This window comes from Mustela nigripes, chromosome 18 (genome assembly GCF_022355385.1).
Source record: "Mustela nigripes isolate SB6536 chromosome 18, MUSNIG.SB6536, whole genome shotgun sequence".
Lineage (NCBI taxonomy): Eukaryota > Metazoa > Chordata > Mammalia > Carnivora > Mustelidae > Mustela > Mustela nigripes.
Window position 1 is genome coordinate 8,416,982 of NC_081574.1, and position 14,279 is coordinate 8,431,260.

The following is a 14,279-nucleotide window of genomic DNA, read 5'->3' on the forward strand; positions in this document are numbered from 1 at the left end:
GCTGGCGGGTGGAGACCCTGTGAGAACGGAGGCACACTCGCTGCCTCCAGAATGTGGATGAGGCCATCCCAGACCAGCCAGCCTCCAGACAGTAATTTTATTGACTTAGGATGTACTAAATCAGCAGGAGAACCCTCCTCGTTTAACCATTTCTTTTGGGGGAGGTATTCTTTTGCTGAAATACAATGGTAGATAAAAACAGTTCAGGGCCGCCTGGGTGGCTCAGTCGATTAAGCACCTGCCTTCGGCTCAGGTCATGATCTCAGGGTCCTGGGGTGGAGCCCCACATCGGGCTCTCTGCTCAGTGGGGAGCCTGCTTCTCCCTTTCCCTCTGCCCCTCTCCCACCCTGCTCCTGCTTGTGCTCTCTCTCAAATAAACAAAAAAATTAAAATATTTAAAGAAATAAAAACAGTTCGGCAAAAGCATCAGAATTTTGAGGCGCATTCGTCAGTCATACAAAACGGGTGCTTACCACTACTCAACTTCTGTTTACCCATTCCTCTATTCCTGAAATACCTAACCTGTCCTGTTTTGCTCTCATTGATTGAGGCTCAATTGAAATACCACCTTTTCTAGGACATTCCCTGAGATCCTCTCAGTTTGTTCTGGCAGATGGTTTTGCGGTCATCACCCCGCCCGCAGTGTGTGTTTGCCATTGAGCTGTGTACCTGGAATGACTTGTCTGTGGGTCAGAGGGGAGTGCCGGGCTGGAACGTCCTTTGTAGATGGGGTGATTCCCGGTGGCCCCTGTGGCTTTGACGACTGGCCATATAACCGACATTGAATAAATGGAATGCTAGCCCACCCTTACTGTCATTCTGGTCAAAGTAATTTTAGCCCATCAAGAAGCCCAGTATTGGGTATTTGACGAAGAAGTTTAACAAACTCGTGGGCCACGTGCCGTGGAGCAAATACAAAAACCAAAACTGAATGATAAAAAAAAAAAATCGATAAAAATATAAAGTGAAATGGATAAAAACGAGGAAGAGACTGGCAAGAAGAATTAAAACCGACAGATTGGCTAAATCTTACGTGAACTGCTCCAGGTCTGATAGGTGTTTGGTGGCAGGGAAGTTTAAAGACGGGGATAAATTATCTTTCGTTTTTCAAAGTAAAATTTGTATAGGAGGACACGGAAGAGAGATGACAGCAAAGCCTTTCCGATGCCTCTGCGCCAGCTCTCCCCTGTGGCTACTTAACCCTTCAAATAGCAGGTGGTTGGGCACAGATGGTGCTAATGGTGGTGGCGGTGGTGGTCTTGGGTGCAACACTGGATCCCCTAATGATGGTCAAAAAGATCTTTATCTCCCCATTTGCAGCATCACATTCCCAAAATAAGACTCACGTAAGACCTTCCTAAAGAGACCCGGAGGGAAACCTGATTTTCAGGGGAAGCTTGAAGTGAGGAGTGGAGGGGATGATGGTATTCAGAGAGAAGCTTAGGGAATCCAGACCATACTCAGTTCCTGTAAGTTAACAGGGTCAGGGGAACAGAGATCTTGAGCTTGGCCAGATCCTACTGTTTGCAGAGATGCGGGCGGCAATCTGTCCATGCCTGAGCCCTCATTTTGCCAGTCAGAGGGGGCAGGGCTCAGGTGTGGCTGATAATTCGCAGGGCAATTTCAGCACCCTGCAATAATCACCTTCCACAATGGCAGATTATAGATCTTTGCTAATATTTCCCTTGAATTCCTTTAGAATTAAATATGCCTTACTCTGATCCTGGTCCTTTGTGTTTTATTGGGTTGACCAGTTTGAACTCTGCCCTTGGCTACTCTGTGAGAGATGAATTTTAGTGAATAGAATGATTACAAAAGGACCCCGGATAATTGGAACTGGAACCACGAAGGGAATAAGTGAGACTTACCAAGAGCGGATACTCTTGGGAAGGCAAAACAAGCGCATCAGGCACACAAGCAAGCAGACAAATGGATAAACCCCGAGAAAACTGATACGGGAGAAACGGCTAAATACCTGTGCAAGCGAAGATGGGATGGAATTCAGAAGCTTAATTGGACGCTCATGTCTGCTCCTATTCTGGAAATGTGTGAAATTACAGTCAGTAGAGAGAGAAGCATTTCTGAGAATGGTATTAGAGTCAAACGTAAGAGGAATGCAGAGGATTTCAGAGGTTTCATAAGAATGTCATAGTGATGTTGAAAGGAATAAATCAATTGGAAATAGTTTACCTGTGAATAGATGATCAAGGAAAGGCTTCCAGGAATTTGTAATCTATTCTGGAAAGTAAGACAGTAATAGAACGGTATGAAGCCACGATTACTGAACTGAGGTTCGGGCTCATCATTGAGTGTCACTTCAGGGCATACAGTCAGTGGGTTTGGGACACATGAAACAACCTATTTAGAAAGAAATGAGATTTAATCTGACTTTGTTAGGATGTGTAGGATTTAGATGGGCACGGAGTGAGGGGTATATTGGGATAATCCATGTGAGAAATCACGAATCAATTTAAATTTATTTATTTATTTTTAAAAAGATTGTATTTATTTATTTGACAGAGAGAGAGAGAGATCACAGGCAGCAGAGAGAGGTGGCAAGCAGGCTCCCCACTGAGCAGCAAGCCCAATGCAGGGCTCGATCCCAGGACCCTGAGATCATGACCCGAGCCGAAGGCAGACCCTTAACCCACTGAGCCACCCAGGCGTCCTAATTTAAATGTATTTAATTTGGCATAATATAATTTGATTCTATAAGAAAGAATTTCCTATTAAAGGGTTTTAAGATTTTGGAATATATTGCTATGGATAGCTACATTGTATGGTGTTCTTCATTTTTTTAAAAAAATTGTTCCAATGCCATCGTAGATGAAGAAAGAAAAAGTTTCACAGTTTTCCTTCCTTCACTCAATTTTGTCAGGGTTTAGGTTCCCCCTGATTAAGTAAAGAGCTATATTTCACAGAGTAATTTATATTTATTTGAAAATTAATAAAATGCCTAGGCATAAAAATATTCAAATTTCATGCATACATCATTGGTTTTTGGAGTGAAGTAAGAGTAGCAGTCTTTTAAACAAATTATTTCTATTTTCACTGTATCACAGATTTTTTTTCTTTTAATTAAGAATCGCACCAGACACTTTTTAATACTCTCCCCTAACTAGGTCCCTTACGTGTCTGAATTGCTTGTATTGCGAGTGAGGGGAATCACTTAATACAAGCTTATTAGACAACCGAGCAGCTTGAAAATCCCCCACTAGACCTTTCAGTAAGGTTTAATCAACCAGGTAAGACCCTGATGAGGCTAGCAATTAGACTTACTGTATTTTTAAAATGGAGATGCTGAGTTTCAAAATATTAAAATGGTATTTAAATACAGTGATGACGAAATTGGAGGTACTCTTACTGCCACAAATCAGAACCTGCATCTCCCTCCAACCTTGTAGCTCATTACAGGGCTTTGTCGAATTAACAAGTATTAATTTGCTTCCGAATTGCCACGAGGAATTAAGCCTCGTTCAGTATTGCCGTGTGAATGGGAAAAATATTTATAGATAGCACACCGGAAACAATTAAATGCAATTTTTTTTTAACCCTCTATGTCTCTGAACCACATTAACATTTCTCTTTTAGTTGTCTCTTTAAAAAAAATGCATAATTTCCATATTTGTGCATATAGATGTGTACATAGAACTACATGACTCCACAGTGAATCTCTGATGAGGCACAAAAATTCAAAACGTTTCAAATATATTCCCGATGATGGCTTCTCTCTTCATTCATTAGGTTTTGAGGAGGCAAGTGTAAGGGCAAATACATATTAAAATAAGAGATCTAGTCTCTGGGCGGAGAGTAAGAGAAGTGACTTTCCCCTCCCCTTTTCATAAAGCACGTGCTTTCAAAAACTTTCAAGTTCCTTCTAGGGCTCTTTAGAATGTTTATAAGTATTTTGAAAAGTTAAATAAGAGTCTGGCCAGCTTTACAACCCAGGATTATCTTTCTCAAGGACCTAGGAGCTGTATTGTTAGAATGAAATTATGAAGGAAGCAGGTGCCCCTTGCTGCAGTGTCCGTGGGAAGCTCGGAGCCTGACTTCAGTGGGTCCCTCTCTCCAAGATGCAAAGCTAGCCCCATTCACAAACATATTAGTGGTTTATTTTTCCTCTGGATAGAGCCAATTAACTAACACAGATGGTCACCCCAACTGTATGGGTAGATGAACTCTGTGTGGCATATGGTCTTGTCAAGTCCTCTTACTTGAGGGCTAGTGATTGTTTATTTTGAGAACATGTGTGTAATGGACTGTATCCACTTGGAAGTATAAAAAGGGGGGATTTCTTGCTTTCTTTGCCATCTACAGGGTGGTGTGTAATTCACATCACATCCTGGTTTAATGCTTAGTAATAAAACTGGGTTCTTTCTCTTCTACTTTGTGGGAGGTTTTCTGAGTCAGAAGACATTCTGCTTTAATTCTTTAATTCTATTAAATTTCATTTACGTTTAGTTGATTCTGTTTCTCCAACACAAGCAACAGGCACCATTCTGGTTCTTCCTGGAGAGAGGGGATGTGTGTAAAATACCGGAGAGCTCCAAGGTGGTTGGAGAGCATGGGGAACCATGTTTTAGGGTTGTGGGTTTTTTTTTTTTTTTTCATGTTTTAGGTTTTTTATCTTGTCCTGGAAAGTGTGGATTAGTAAATGTGGGGAAGATTTTCAAATACACTGGAAAGCCTTGTCCTTCTTCTGCACTATTCTCAGATATAATCATTATCCATTAAGTAAGGCATCTAGATAAACTATGTACATGCAGGCAGATAATTTGAAATGCACATGCTTTTTTGAATTTTCAAAAAAATCTTTCTTCATAGACGTGTTATGCACTTATAAAAGTGTACAACATACATGTACAACCCAAAGAGTTAGCAAAGCTGACCGATGTAGCCATGCCCCCGGTCCAGAAATAGAACTTGGCCCAAACCCCAAACCACAACCCCCCATACCCCTGAAATAACAGGGTGTACATCTCTCTCCATTTATGACTTCAGATATCACAGAAAATTGTTTTTGCCTGTTTATTAAGTTAGTACAACTGGAATCATGCAGTGTCTATCCTTTTGTGGTCTGGCTGCTTGAGCTCAAAATTATCTTTTTGAGGTTATGCTTGTAAGTGTGTAGCTACGGTTCCTTTTACTGCATTACTGTATGGGATTTCATTATATGGACAAGTTATTTGTTCATTTCAGCATTGACGGATTTGTTTTTTAGCCTGAGAAAATTATGACTAAAACTACTTGTAGATACTTGGACAATGTCCTTTGGTGCATGCAGAGATGCAGTGCTGTTGGATACCTACTAGATGTGGAAACGTTGGGTCCTAAATTAACTTCAGTAAGTGCCATTTTGCAAAGTGAATGTAGCAATCGACGTACCCCCAGCACAGCACGAGAGTTCCTAGTAGCTCACACACTCACCAAAGCTTAGTTGTAAATCTTGTCTTGATTTTAGCCATTGTCATGAATGTGTAGTGGTGCCTCACGCAAGTTTTACTTCAAATTCCCCAGATGACTAATGAGAGTGAGCACATTTTCATATGTTCCTTTGTATATCTTTTTGGTGAAATAATAACATTTTTTCTATTTTATGATTGAGTTATATATCTTTTTGTATTGATTTGAAGCAATGATTTATATATTCTGTACCCAGGTTGTCTGTTGGTTACATGTGTTGCAAACGTCTTCTCTTATTCCACGGTCTGATTTGTACTGTTTTAATCAGTACAAATCTTTAATCATCTTTAATCTTAATCATCTTTGATGAATAGAATTTTTAAATTTTGCTATACTCTAATTTATCAATCCTTTATTGCATGGTTAATATTTATATATATATATTCACACACATTTATTTATGATTTATTCATTTCCTTCAGTAATTGAGTACTTTTAGATTTAGTCTTATGTATTTTATTTTGTGTGTGCACATAAAATGATACCTTTTTAAAACTTAATTTCATAGTTGTTGCTGGTGTCTAGAAATAAAAATGATTTTTACATATTGACCTTGTAGCTGACAAATCTTTCAGACTCACTAGTTCTCATAGATTATCTGGAGATCCTGTTCCACTTTTTACATTCCTAAGCACTGATTCTTTGTGTAACAGTATATATTAGAGGTCATTTAATATTATTAGACACAGAGCTGGCTAATTCTTTTTAATGGCTGCTGAGTGTCTTACAGATAGGTACGTTACACATCAGTGGAGTAGAGACTCGGAACTCAGACTCCACGATTTGAATCATGATTTTACCGCTTACTAGTTGAGTGACCCTAGGAATGTCACTTAACCCCTCTGTGCCTCACTTGCTGTGGCAAGGATTCATACATTTGTGTTGCTCTTATCAACATGATTTCAGTGACTTGTAAATGGGCGTGGAATTCCATATTCAGATTTTTTGCCAAAAAGGTTATACTAACTTATAGTCCTACCGGTAGTTTGTGGGAGTTCTGATTGCTTCCAATGTTTGTCGCCACTTGGTATTACCAAACCTTTATATTTTAAAAATCTTGTCAAAATTTGAATATTGACAAACCTAAAAATCATAAAACGGTATTTCATTATTGTTATAATTAGCATTTTTGTGATGACTAAGAAACCTGCCATAGGCTTGATAATCATTTGGCTTTCCTGTAAAATGGTTATTCATTTTGGGGGTATATTTTTATTATGTTTTTTCTTTTTCTCATTAATTTAAAGGAATTCCTTAAATATATTGATACTTATTCTTTTTTGGTTACATGCATTGTAAACATATTCTTCCACTTCGTGATTTCTTTTCTATCTTGTTCATTTTGAATTTTGTTGCACAGAAATTACTCAATCTTTCATAATGTTTCATGCATTCTTGCCTGATATAAAAAAATCCTTTCCCATTTTGAAAACTTAAGATACTCATGCATATTATTTTCCAAAAATTCTACAGTAATACTTTGCACATATATATCTTTAATGTACCTAGAATTTAGTTTTGTGTATGGTTTGAAAATAGGGATCTAACTTCATTTTGCTTCCTTTCCACATGGATGACCGGCTGTCCCAGAGCAGATTATTGAAAGAGGTGTTCTTTCTTACCCACTGATTTGCAATGATAAATCTACCTCTAGCAAGTTTTGAAAAATATGGGGCTTCACTTCTGAGCATTTTTGGGTCCTGCTTGTCATCCTATGTTCGGGAGTCACTCTCTTATTTATTACAGTTTTATAATGTGACTCTTAGGTATACTGCCCCTCCTTCCAATGTTACTCTTCCTTAAGAATTTTGGCGATTTTTGGACATTGCAATTTGCATATAATTTTATTATTATTTATATTATTATTATTATTATTATTATTATTTTAAAGATTTTCTTTATTTATTTGACAGACAGAGATCACAAGCAGGCAGAGAGGCAGGCAGAGAGAGAGGGAGGGAAGCAGGCTCCCTGCTGAGCAGAGAGCCCGACGCGGGGCTCGATCCCAGGACCCTGGGATCATGACCTTGGCTGAAGGCAGAGGCTTAACCCACTGAGCCACCCAGGTGCCCCTATTATATTATTATTTTTAAAGATTTTGTTTGTTTATTTGACATGGAGAGAGAGTAGAAACAGGAGAAGAAGCAGAGGGAAAGGGAGAAGCAGTCTCCCTGTTCAGTGGGAGGTGCGGGTCTCAGCGCCAACGCAGGACTCCATCCCAGGACCCGGAGATCATGACCTGAGCCGAGGGCAGATGCTTTTTAAAATTTTTAAAAAAATGTTATTATCATATTATGTTATCACCATATAGTGCATCATTAGTTTTTGTGGTGTTCATTGTTTGCGTGTAACACCCAGTGCTCCATGCAGTGCATGCCCTCCTTAATACCCACCACCAGGCTCACCCAACCTCCCACCCCCTCCCCTCTGAAACCCTCATTTTGTTTCCCAGGGTCCATAGTCTCTCATGGTTTGTCTCACCCTCTGATTTCCCCCCATTCATTTTCCCCTTCCTTCTCCTAATGCCCTCCATGTTATTATTCCTTATGCTCCACAAGTAAGTGAGACCATATGATAATTGACTCTCTCTGCTTGACTTATTTCACTCAGCATAATCTCTTCCAGTCCCGTCCATGTTGCTACAAAAGTTGGGTATTCATCCTTTCTGATGGAGGCGTAATACTCCATAGTGTGTATGGACCACATCTTCCTTATCCATTCCTCCGTTGAAGGGCATCTTGGTTCTTTCCACAGTTTGGCGACCGTGGCCATTGCTGCTATGAACATTGGGGTACAGATGGCCCTTCTTTTCACTCCATCTGTATCTTTGGGGTAAATACCCAGTAGTGCAATTGCAGGGTCATAGGGCAGCTCTATTTTTAATTTTTTGAGGATTCTCCACACTTTTCCAATGTGGCTGCACCAGCTTGCATTCCCACCAACTGACAGAGCCACCCAGGTGTCCCTCATACTTTTTAGAATCAATTTGTCAAGTTTCTCCGAAACAGCAAAAAATAATACAAATTACTTGTTTTCATCTGAAAAGAATTGTTTTGGCTCTAGAGATCAATTCTGGGAGGGATTGACACCTTTCCAATATTGAATCTTCATTAATATACTTCTTGTTGTATTTAAAATTCCACAAAGATACTGCACATCTTTGCTAGAGGTTTTCCTAGATAAATTACAGTTGTATTTGTTATTGTAAAGTTGAATTTTTAAAGATTTATTTTTGTTGTTGTTGCTATTTTACAGAAACGCAATTGATTTTTTACAATGTTCCTGTCATCAAACTTGCTGACCTGAGTTTTTTGTTCTAAAAGTTTGTAGATATGTTAAGATTTCCCATATATGCAATTATAACATATGCAAATAATGAGTCTTCCTTTTTCATTTCCAATATTTATGATTTTTTTATTTTTCTGTTTAGAAACTACAGTAGAGTACTGAGTAAAAGTAGTAATATTAAGAATCTTTAAGTTCTGGATTTTTGTTTTTTAAAGATTTTACTTACTTATTTGATAGAGATCACAAGCAGGCAGAGAGGCGTGGGGGGCGGGGAAGCAGGCTCCCTGCTGAGCAGAGATCCCAATGCAGGGCTCAATCCCAGGGGACCCCAGGATCATGACCTGAGCTGAAGGCAGAGGCTTTAACCCACTGAGCCACCCAGGCACCCCTAAGTTCCTGGATTTTAAAAGGAAAGCCTCTCTATGTGTCATGATCGTGGTTTTTCTAGAAAGATACCGTAGTCACTTTTGGTAGTATCCTTCTATACCTATTTTGATAATAATGGTCTTTCTAAAGTTACGTAAAGAATTGGAACTTCATCTTGTGATTTTTATGTCTCTACTGAAATGTACTTAGGATTTTTTATTTAATAACAACGTAGTTGTATTAGTTTCCTAGGGCTGCCTGAAATTTCACAGACTTGATGGCTTAAACAACAGAAACTCATTGGCTCAGAGTTTCGGAGGTCAGAAGGCCAAGATCAATGTGTCATCTGGTTTGGTTTCTCAGGAGGCCTCAGTCCTTGGCTTGCATGTCATCTTCTCTGTGCTCACATGACCTTTCCTCTGCGTGACCCCAGTCATTATTGGACGGGGGCTCATTCTAAGGCACTTTATTTTAGCACAGTTGCCCTTTGAAGTCCTCATATTTAAATAGAGCTGCATTCTGGGGTGCTGGGGTTAGGACTTCAACATATGAATTTGGGGGCACACAATTCATCCTGCAACAGTGCTTCATGTGTTGAATTCTTTTTCATCTCATTGTCTGATGTCCCTGGAAATGTGAGCATGTTGGATTTCTAGAACCCACTTTGTTGCAGTGTAATTTGAGGGCAAAAATTAAACTGTATAAGGAATGCATTTTGACAACTGCCTACATCTGCAAAGCCAAATGTTTAGTTAAGATATACACCGTACCCAGATATATAACCGATATTTTTCTTCATCGGTCCATTGGTGATATTTTTCCATTGTCTTTATGCATTGTTGAGTCTACTAGTTTAAATGCCATTTCTCTGAAAGTTATCTGCATTATTTATTACAATTAATATCCTTTCCCTTAATGGATCATCCTTTCTTCCTTCCTTCCTTCCTCTTTCTTCTTTTTCTGTGAAGAATAAATCCATACGTAGTGTATTTTGTGCTGCCGAATATGAGGAATTTTGTCTTTTTTGAGGAATCATATACTTTTATTATTTAATGAAAAATCTCCAAGATTACCCTTTTGAAAATTACCTCTTTCCCATTTAAATCAACTGTAGTCACCATGATTTACATTAGGCCCTTAGACTGTTCATCTGAGAGCTGAAAGTCTGTATCCTTTTACTAAAGTCTCCCTGCTTTAGCCATGCCCTGGCCCCTGGCAGCCACTTTTCTACTCTATTTCTATGCAGTTCTCCCTTCCTTCCTTCCTTCCTTTTTTTTTTTTTTTTTTTTTTTTTTAAAGAATCCACATATAAGGCACACCTGGGTGGCTCAGCGGGTTAAGCCTCTGCCTTTGGCTCAGGTCATGATCCCAGGGTCCTGGGATCGAGCCCCACATCGGGCTCTCCGCTCAGCAGGAAGCCTGCTCCCCCCACCCCCAACCCCGCCTGTAGCTGTCTACTTGTGATTGCTCTGTCTGTCAAATAAATAAATAAAATCTTAAAAAAAAAAAAAGAATCCACGTATAAGTGATTCCAAGCAATATTTGTCTGTGTCTGTCTTGCTTATTTCACTTCATGATGCCCTCGAGGCCCATCCATGTCACTGAAAGAGCAGGATTTCCTTCTTCCTCAAGACTGAATAGTATCTCATGGTGCATATATATCATAACTCCTTCATTCATCCGTTCCCTGACAGACACTCATGGTGTTTCCGTATTGCGGCTATTGGGAAGAGCGCCGCAATGATGATGACCCTGCAGATATCGCTTTGAGATTCTGGGTTTCCTTTTCTTGGGGTAAATACCTAGAAGTGGAATTGCCAGATCATATGGTAGTTGTAATTTTAATTTTGTAAGGAGCCTCTCTAATGTCTTCCCTGCTAGCTGCATCAGTTTCTATCTCCACTGACAGCGAACCCGGGCTTCCTTTTCTCCACATTCTCAACAATACTTGCTATTTCTTTGTGATGAGAACTTTTCTAACAAGTCTGAGGCGCCGATGCTCTGTGGTTTCGGTTTGCATGTCCCTGATGATGAGTGATGTTGAGCTCCTTGTCATGGCTTTGTTGGCTATTTGCACATCTTTGGAAAAAAATGTCTATTTAGTTCTTCTGCCCATCTTTTTAATTGGATTGTTTGTTTTTGCTATTGAGGTGTTAAGTCTTCTTTATATGGTTTGACTATTAGCCCCTTATCCAATATATGATTTGCACATATTTTCTTCCTTTTTGTAGATTGCGTTTTTATTTTGTCAATCAATTTCTTTGCTCTTTAGAAGCTAGTCCTGGCGCGGGGGTTAGGTAGTTGAGAATTGTTTCTTGTTTGCTACGGTCCTGTGGGACCCACACACTCAAGTCCTTTTGGCCACCATGGCCAGGGGGTCAAGAGGTGCATCTTAGGAGTGATAGCCTTAGTAGCCAGAGGGTGAGACATGTCCATAACCTCCTTTTAGGGAGGTACCAGTGACCTAGAGTGGGCAGGACAGAGGTGCCCAGTGGCCTCCCCTATCTCTGGAGAGGATTGCAATTGGCCCCTGGATGTATGTTAAATGATGATGCCTGACCTTCAGGCTCAGTTTCTAAGACATGCAAATAGACCTCTTTCAGGTAAAGACTAGAAGATGGGCACGTCTGTCTTCTAGGCCCTGGGGTCTGGGCGTGGTGCTCTGGGAACCTGCTAACAGCCATAATAACAGCCATTTCTGTGTGCTATTGTCTTGTGGGTCTCAGGGACACAAAGCCACTAGGCTTTCAGGTTTAGGTGTTTTGGGCCCATTCCTCAGGTGAAAGTCTTAGAAGTTGGGATCCAGACCCTTCTTCTCTCCTCGGGGTGAAGCTGGGATTTAAGTTCCTTCCTGATTGTATGTCACTGGGCTGGGTGTGAGGTTTAAGGTGAGAGAGTATCTCCTGTTCCTACGCAGTGTGGGCTTTCTCTTGTTCACTCAGCGTGTAGGCGTTGCTCAGCTGGTGTCTGCATTTCTTTCACAGGGAATTGTTCTGTGTGTGGCCGTAGATTCAGCGTGTCTCTGGGAGGAGGTGGGTTCGGGAGCCTCCTGTGTCCCCGTTGGACTGGAACCGTCCTCTCTCAGTTGGAAAGCTTTTTATTAGCCATTCATTACATTTTCTTATTTTAATTTCTGTATCTATTAAACTCTCATATTTTTTCTTGTCTGTTTTCATTTTCTGCTCAATTCAGAGTCATTTTCTCAGATTAATATTCAGATTCACTGGTTTTCTCTTCTTTTCAGCTCTAATTGACTGCTTAGCCCGTTCAATTAATTTTTTACTACGATTTTTATATTTTTTAATATTTAAGCTTCTGTTTTCTTTAAATAGGCCTTTTTCTTAAATAGTCTATTGATCTGGGATTTTTCTGTTGTTGTTTTTTTTTTGTGAATTCTTTTATGTCTTAGTTGTTCGAACTCATTATATTGGCTCGTAATTCCTTGAGTATTCGCTTTTTAAAATAAATCTATTTATTTATTTATTTATGTGGTAGAGCGAGTGACATTAGTGGGGGAAGGATCAGCGAGAAGGACAAGCAGACTCCACTGCTGAGCCCAGACAGAGCCTGACGTGGGGCTCAATCCCGTAACCCCGCAATCATGACCGGTGCCGAAACCAAGAGCCAGGCGCTCAACCTGCTGAGCCACCCAGAGAGCCCAGTTCATGAGTCTTTCTTCCTGCTACCTGCTGTGTAAACTGCTTCGTACTGAGGTGGGTTGTTTTCCAGTATGTTTCATAAGATTTGCAAGAAAATCTTTAGTGCAAGTTTATTTGCAGTGAAACTTTGGTGCTATGGAGAGGGCATGCCTCTGAAGAAAAGCATTTTATTTATTTATTTATTTATTTATTTATTTATTTTGGTCTGGGCTTCTCTGGGGCTGCAGATTTCTCAGGAGTTCAGACTGCATTTAATGTGGACTTCTTGAAGTTGGGATTCCTAGATTAGACTTGAAATTTAGGCCTCAGGCCTATTGTATTTATGAATCTCTGGGAGATTTTTAATTTTCCTGACCAGAGCCCAGGCTAAACCAGGTGAAAACTATTTTAGGTCCTCTTCTGTCAGTGTAAACAGTTTTCCCTCCTATTTCATACTTTTACTGAGTCTTCACCTAAAGTATATGTGGGGTTCTTAGTAACAATTCCTGAAGGCCTCCTGGCCTGTCCTTGTGGGTGGTTTTTACTCAAGCTCCAGCTTACTGAGAGCAGCAGAATTTCCCTGGTAGTCACAGCCTCAGATCGTGGGCTTCACCACACGTTGTTCTCTGAGGATTTTCTCATACACACACACACACACACGACACTATTTTTGTGCATTTCTAAAAGTTTGGTGTTGGGAGACTTTTCGTGAGTTCATGCTGGGTTCCTCCTCCTGAGCGGTGAGAATTCGAGGAATGACAGTTATGTGCTTCGTAGAGGGATTTCAGGGGTCCTTACAGACCAGGTGAGTGAGATTTTGCTGGATCGTTGGCTACCATCTCCTGGGACTCTTTAATAAGAGGCATCTGGTGGCCCTTTCCTGGTTTCCAGGTTCCACAAAGACCAAATGTCAAATAATGTTTCCCCAGAATCAGTAGATGGAGAAGCAGTAGCTGCTATTCTTTGAAAAGGCTCTGGGCAGTTTGTCAATGTCATGGTCAAGGCTATGCCACTGCGAACAGTAGCTTGTGGAAAGGACTGGCACGGCATGTGTCATGCTAAGTACCTTCTGTATGCTTTCAGTCAGAGGGAGGGGCTGAACTGCATTTCCTTCCTTGGAGACCCTCAGGTGGCTTGGGGCGACTTCTGTTACATGACCCAGCAGGGCACTCCGATTCACATCCTGTCTTAGTTGTTTTTCCTTCTAAGGCTGGTGGGCGGAATGGCTGTTCTTCACAAGCCACACTCACTCCTTTGCACTAAATCAAAATGTGCATTAGTTGCCGAGTTCAGAAGTTATTAAATATCTTCCTGCATTCCCGGGTCTTTTTAAATTAAGTTACAGTATTCAGTTAACAGTATTATTTTTCTATTTGAAAAAGCTAACAACATTATTCAGCATGACCCTCTGTATTATAACAAAGCATAATATCTTGTGTACAGACTTCTCTAAAGCAAGGTTTTTCCAAATCTGTTGTAAGGATTATCTTTAAATGTGTGGCTTAGCTCATGGAGAAGGGGCGC

The 14,279-nt window shown here is 40.3% G+C and overlaps 1 long non-coding RNA gene across 1 annotated transcript in view; it reads left to right on the forward strand.

The window, feature by feature from the left end:
* The window catches only part of LOC132006609 (uncharacterized), a 28,122-nt gene extending 15,298 nt beyond the window's left edge, over positions 1-12,824 (forward strand). Inside the window, exon 3 of the long non-coding RNA XR_009401155.1 lies at positions 12,613-12,824. This is a non-coding gene — a long non-coding RNA (uncharacterized LOC132006609). The remainder of the gene's footprint in view (positions 1-12,612) is intronic.
* Positions 12,825-14,279: the final 1,455 nt, after the last annotated feature.